Source organism: Lactuca saligna, chromosome 5 (genome assembly GCF_052625555.1).
Source record: "Lactuca saligna cultivar CGN05327 chromosome 5, ASM5262555v1, whole genome shotgun sequence".
NCBI classification, from domain to species: Eukaryota; Viridiplantae; Streptophyta; class Magnoliopsida; order Asterales; family Asteraceae; genus Lactuca; species Lactuca saligna.
The window spans coordinates 283,130,959-283,138,504 of record NC_136421.1 but is presented as its reverse complement, the minus strand read 5'-3'; positions in this window follow the sequence as shown (position 1 = coordinate 283,138,504).

Below are 7,546 nucleotides of genomic sequence, written 5' to 3'. Positions count from 1 at the left end.
AAGTAGATCCAGAGGTTTTGCTTTAATTCTAACTCATTCAAGGTAAAAAGCTTCAACCTTCACCATCCATCTCTTAGATCTCTAGTTAGGGCTCATTTCTACCTTTTCTAAGCCTTAGAAGTGTCATATTCGAGATTTTGTGGTTATAAAGGGGTATGGCTTCAGATCTAGAACCATTAAGGGTTCCTATGGCATAAAAGTGCCAACTTTATTTCCATAAGAACCCCATGCATTTTGTAGACTCCATTTTAGGGCCTTATGTGCCAAATACCCCATGCATGAACGTCAAGTTTGTAACTTTACATGTATTATGGACACTAGGAGGCTAGATCTATGTTTTGGATGTGTTGAACTCGACTAAAATCAACAGTTTGGATTTGGACTTTGGGGGACTCGGTGATTCGTCCATGGGACTCGACGAGTCGGGGTATGGTTCCCCAACCCTTTTCTGTTTTGATCGAACTAGTTAAGTCTAGAAGAGGACTCAATAGGATAGATGTGAATCTGAACCTGGAAATCATGGAACTCGGCGAGTTCAAGGCAAGTCCCAACTACATGAAGACGTACTCGACGAGTTCATAAGGAACTCAGCTAGTCCATGGCTAAATATGCCTTCTTGCATGAAGAAGGACTCGACGAGTTCAATGATGAACTCGGCGAGTCAGTTGTAGAAGGTCTCGACTTTGGGTCAAGAAGAACTCGGCGAGTACGTGCAAGACTCGGCGAGTGGGGTCAGGGTTTTAGTGTTCTGAAGATATGGGGACTTGGCAAGTTTTTGGGTGCACTCGACGAGTCGAGTCAACCAGACGTTGACTTTGACCTAGAGTAGACTTTGACCAAGGTGTTGACCTTGACTTTAGCTTTGACCTGAGTAACTCTTGTAAGGGTTAAGAGTATGTAATGGTAAATTTAGGAAGGTTGTTATGTGTAGGAGTTGAGAGGGGTTGATCCCGTCATCGAGGATAGTCAAACTTCGGGACACTGAGGTGAGTTACCTTCCAGTAGAAGTGGGTCTAAGGCCACAATGCCGGCCCACTAGTGGAGTTGTTTGGTAGATGTTTGTCTTTGTGATAATCATCTGGGTTTGCTACTACCAGATATGTTTATGTGTTAGCATGATATGATGTTATGTGATAAGAGGTAATAGGGGGAATAGTCCCTGAGTACGGTCGTAAGGACCGAAGGGTAGGTTAAGCACCCGAGAATTGCCTGGTAGGGTAGGTCAAGCACCCCAGAACTGCTTGACATGGGTAGGTCGAGAACCCCAAAATTGCTTGGCAGGGTAGGTTGGGCACCCTAGAATTGCCCGACAGTATGTTTGTTGTATGGTATGAGGTATGATGGGGGAACTCACTAAGCTTTGTGCTTACGGTTTACAGTTTTGGTTTCAGGTACCTCTTCGTTGAAGGGGAAGGAGTTGGCACGGTAGCAACGCATCGCACCTACATGATTTCCGCCTTTTGAGATCCATGTGAATGTACTATGCTATTATTACTGTTGATGATATGATTTTGAGACATGTGATTACGGTTTTATGGTTTTATATGATATTGATGATGTTTTTCAGTAAACGTTTCTATAAGTAACATAATTAAAAACAAAATTTTTGGTCTTGGAAATTAGGATGTTACAGTTTATATATAAAAAATTAATATTTAATCAGTTCGTGCCATCCAAACCTTTATCATTTTTTGTTTAATAATCTCCATATTTCAACCCTTATATTTTTTTTTTATGTCATGTAGAGATTATGACTAATCCAAATCAAGAGAAATATGGATGGTACTTTTGATGATTTGTGTATGTGTTGAAAAGTCAAATGCCTCGGGTTTTCAAAGGTCAAATGTGATGGGGAACATGCATTTCAACCAATGGATTATATGAACATTTTGTTACTCTTAAATGAGGGGGAAACCTTCATTTTTAACTGATTGGTCATAAGTTCTGACCGAAGTAAATTTTAGAAAGACAATGGTGACAACATACTATCAAAATATTTTCCAGATGCTAAGGGTTATCTTATTGTGATTTTTTTTCATCTTTTTGGAATTTGGAAATTTCTAACCATTTCCCCTTTATAACATTGAAATTCATACTTAGGTGCCAATGTACATGAAACCTTTGATCCAAATGATTACACCTTCAGACCTGAGTTTAAAGAGACATTTTGAATGAATCAAAATAGCCTGTGTTGGATATTAGGAAATATTTAAAGACATCTCATTTGAAATATTTAATGAAGAGGGTTCTAAAAATGTTTTAGGGGCCAAAATGGTAAATAATTTTAGTAATGGGTCTAATTTATATTGTTGATCCGATAGTGTATTATAAAGAAAAGTTTGTAAAGTAACTTTGTTATATTTATTTTTTTTCTTAGATTTTCAAACTTATTGTTTTTCATAATGTAAAATGTAGGTAATTTGTGAGAATCATAACACTATTTGTTTTATACTTAGGTATGGCTTTATTTGAATTACACAATTTTTATAAGTGTGAAAAAAACCAATCGACACAAATCACATTAATAAGATATGTTACACCAAAAGGCTTATATATATGGGGTAAAGAGTTTTCAAAAACCAAATCGATAATTTTAAATTGTGAACAAATAATCAAATTAATAACATAATTCACATCCCGTCTACCCAAAATCAAAAACATTAACAAAGAATAATTATTTAAATATATTAAGTTTCAAATAATGATATATTTTATGTTTGACGATGGTTTAACAGAAAAATGAAATAGCTTTTGACAATAGACATTTTATCGAAAAATTGAAATATTTAAGTTTTGTCAATTCATTAGATACTTCAACAAAAATTTTAAACAAATCACTAAAATAAAATAAATATATAAAAATTTGTTTTTCGATTAACCATTCGCCACAAAAATCATGAATATTAAACATATCAGAGAACCGACATGTTACATGTTCGGTTAACCAAAATGAAAATATTTATTGATATTTAACTATTGGCGATAGTTGTATTGCACATATTTATTGCTAGGATATAAATAACTATTCGTAAAAAAACATTCACCTTAAGAATATTATTTGAAGTCTGGTAATTTGGAGATTCGATATAAGTTACTTATATGCTTAGACACTTTTGAGGGTTCAATTTTAAGAGAGAAGTAACAAAAAAAATGATAAATGATATTCTCAAATATAATAACATAACATGTTTTCGAGAGAAAACTAATCGCCAAAGGAAATTATTTGTCGCAAAAATTAAAAGTTCTTCGAACCATCCGTGAGTTACATAAAACATAAATATGTTTGGAAATTAAAACATGTATATATTGGCTTGCTTTAATATTGTAACATCCCAAAATTAAAACTAAAAATTTTGATTTTTAAATTAACAAAACAATTATCCAAATCATCATCATAAAGCCAAGGTGGAAAGAAATATATTGTACATCATAAAACATCACAGTAATCTAAAACATGGAATGAGATGGTGTGTACGCTACAATCATCCCGGGCTCTTCCCATTCGAAGCAGAAGTACATGATAACATAAACTATAAACCGTACACACAAAGCTTAGTGAGTTCCCCAAAATACCACATACCATACATATCAAACATATTGTGGGCCCCGCCCGGCATCGAGCCCCGCTCGGTATAAATGTTTGTCAGTCATCGGGCCCCACCCGGTATACATAAGCATATAAACATAATAACACATAACACATGCAATAATCACGAAGATAAATATCATACAGAATGGTCATCAGGCCCCGCTCGACATCGGGCCTTGCCTGGTAACATATAAACACATATCACATGCAAGTGTCACGCAAACAACTAGTATACTAAACATACAATCCATCATATAAACACATATCACATGCAAGAGTCACGCAAACAACTAGTATACTAAACATACAATCCATGGGTCGGCATTGGTGCCTTTAACCGGCTAAACATAGTGATGAAACTCACCTCTAGCTGTTGAAACACTCAAAGGAATCTTTGTCTGGTGGTCTGGAATATCCCCGCGTTATCATCATCAAAATAATATCCAAATAATAATTAGACCTCAACCCATAACCCCGAATCCAAGCTACTTAGCCCATAAACAGGGTGAAAGGCCATTTTACCCATTTTCTTACTTGGCCAAAAACCAAGACCCGAACCAACTATTCTAAAGGCCCAAATTCTAAATGGCAACCTAAAGCCCAATATGGCCCAATCTTCCAAATTGGGCCCAAAACCATCTAAATGTTGAATCTATATGCACAAGAATTATTATTGAGTGACATTGCTAATAATATATGATCCTATAGAGTCACACCTTTATCAAATTAGGGAATAATTATTTTTTTGTGAAAAATAATAATTATAAGAGAGTATAACTAGTTATTATTTTATATGGTATGAATTAATAAGTAATGCACAACATTTTGGACTAGTTGGATTCTTTTGCTTTTTATCTAAAGATAGTTTATATTTTATAAACTTAGAGTTTATAAAGATTAAAGAATCCTCCTCTTTTCAAGAGGTATGGCAAAAAATATTACAATATGGGGGTTGCTTGTCAACCTCCATGCCTTGTCTGCCATGCTCCTGATGCTAGACATTACTTTAAAGTATTTTAATGGTTATACTTTACTTTATATGAACTATATAAGAGATGCACGAGGCTTGCATTTTTGCAAGAAAAACATTCTCTTCTTCTTCCTTTTTTTACCTAAAAACCGTAAGTAAGAAAGAGTTTCATCTCTTTGAAATTTGGTGCTTTACTTTGGTGATTAGAAGCCCTCTTGAGTTGTCTCCTTTAGTGCTTATTTAATTTAAGCATTTAAAGGCTTAAGACACTCAAAAATATAAGGACGAAACTAGCATTCCAAGTTTCTTAATCTTGATGGTGGATACTTGTAGAGAAAACCATACTCTTTGATTTTTCTATCTTCATCAACACCCCAAAACCAAGTGGGTTCAAAGGCTTTAAAGGTTGTCATTCTAAACACTATTTGGTTGTATTTTTTATTTCATTCTAACCTCTATAAATGGATCCATGATGGTTTGATTTTGTTATGAACTAAAAATAAACTTGTCATTTTTAAAGTCTTCCGTTGCCAGTTTTTGTGAAAAACAAACTTATATTTTGTATAAAAAAAACCGATCACTATATCCAAAGGAGCCCAAAAAACCTAAAATCAGAAGTCTAATGGCCCGACCAGTCCCAATCTTCCAAGTCCAAATCATGGCCCAATACCAAGAACATCAAGCCTAAAAGCCCATCTGCTGTGTACACGGGACGTACTCAGCTCGTACGTTTAGCGTACTCCATCTTGGGCCAATACACACAACGTACTCCCCAGATTGACAACCCACTCCATTAAGCACCTAATCAGTTGAGACCTCAAGCCAAACTCTTAGATTTGGTCCTAAAGGGTGACTTATCACGTAAAGTTGGCAACTTTACACCTATGCATGGCTTTAGTAGGACTCAAGGCTCAAAAAGAGCTTAATAAATGTCTTAATGCTTGCATGAAGGAATAACATCTATAAAGTTTTCATTTTTATGAACATATAGCCTTTATGGAGCTAAGATCTAGCATCCATTGCTTCTGGAGAAGAACAATAGCTCATCTTTAACTTAAAAGGCTAAAAAGTGCATAAATAACATCATAAATTTGATCCAACACATAAGACCATCAAGGTGTGAGCTTTTTACCTAAAAAAAGCTTGCAAATGAGAAGACAATCCTGAATCTACAAGCTCAAGCTATGCCTTCAATCCACCACCAATAGTTCTTCTTCCTCTTCAACGAAAGCACCACCAAAATCACACTAACAAGCTCAAAACTCACAAGAGGTACTTAGGGTTATGTTTTCAGGGTAGATGAAGATGGATGGTGATGATAAGTGTCCAAGAGGTGTTATGATGAGGTTTAAATAGGGAGCAAACCCTACAAATTAAGGTTTGTCCAAACCGTACGTACGCCCGACGTACTCCCACATATGCCCAACGTACGTGGGTGAAGTCCGCGATCATCAACGTTATTTATACTTCTTAAAATTCAAGATATTGATAGCTCAATAAAAAAAATGCATGAACCATAGTAATGTTGGAAACCCTAGCAAATCAATAGAAATACATAGGAAACAAAAATACTTTTGAGACATTAATTTTTTTTTATTTATATAATTTAGAAACATCAAAATCGCACATATCTAATCCATTTCTAATGGTGACATGTCGTCGACGAAATAGTTACTTTTATTCAAGCTATTATTTTCATCAACTTTATTTGTTTCCATTGGATGAATATCAACCCTCTAAATGGTTTTTTTAAATATGTATACATAGTTGATAGTTGATATGTAACTACTTTTTAAAAATAGGATAGTTTATATGATCGACAACACCCAAACAAAAAACTTGTATGGGTACAAAACCTTAAGTAGGTGTCTGTAATTTAAAAGGGATAATCACAAAAATGAGTGGTCTCATTTTAATGATTGACCACCTTTTGCATTATATTTGCATGATATAATTTTTTTTCTGTTTTTTTTTTTAAAGTGTTTCATGGTGGGGGACCATTTAAAATGCAATTCTCAACTTACAATTGACCCCATTGTGAAGCTGATGGTGATTTTGTTACAAGGTAAAAGAGGAATTCAGTTGACAAACCAGTTAACTAGCTTATGATCAATCATTGGTTGCATGAATTGCTCCTATTTTAAAAGGTTGTTGCATATTCTGCATAAACATGAACATTGTTGCATAATTTATATAAAAAAAAAGGTTTGTTTCATAAATAAGTAACTAATCCTAGAAAACTTGATGCTCTCGTGGCAGTGTGCCTCCACATTCAAGATTTGCATCTCCTTGAATCATGGCCAAAAAAATAACTATTATGTTTCTTATTTCTAGGCCATATACAATTGCCAAAAAATAATTAATATGTTAATTATTCAGAGAAAAACCTGATTGGTAGTCTCATCAAGAAGATAATCAGCAGCTATGTGGAATGAAGACCAGATATTAATTTGTACAACACTTTCTTCTCTTGGCAACTATCTCTACACAATGAGGTCATTCCAAAAATCCAATATAAAGCATTTTTTTTTGTAGTAAATAGTAATATTGTATGAGTAATTGAGGAACATTGTATGAGTATCAAAAAAAGAAATTAAACCTGCAAGTTTTGAAGCATGCTTTCATTTGTTTGGCATCACTTGTCCCTGTGTCATTCACATATCAAACCCCTCTAACCAATATGGAAGAATACTCATTAGATTCGAAAATAAAAATGTAAGTTAGTTTGACTTAAAAGTCAAAGTTGCATCAAATGTGCAATTTGACTTTTAAAGTCAAATCTTAAAGTTGCTATTTATTGCGGTTTGGTCTTTGGTTGTCTCCTGTGACTATGTTGGTGATCCAAACTTGGTTTTCTTTGTGAATATCAACACCAAAGTATTTTAAATTTGTCATAAAATAAAATGTGGTTATGAATTAATTATACATTGAAATCCACCCACCATTGTGATTTATTTTTATGGGAACGAAAAAGCAAGATAAAAAAA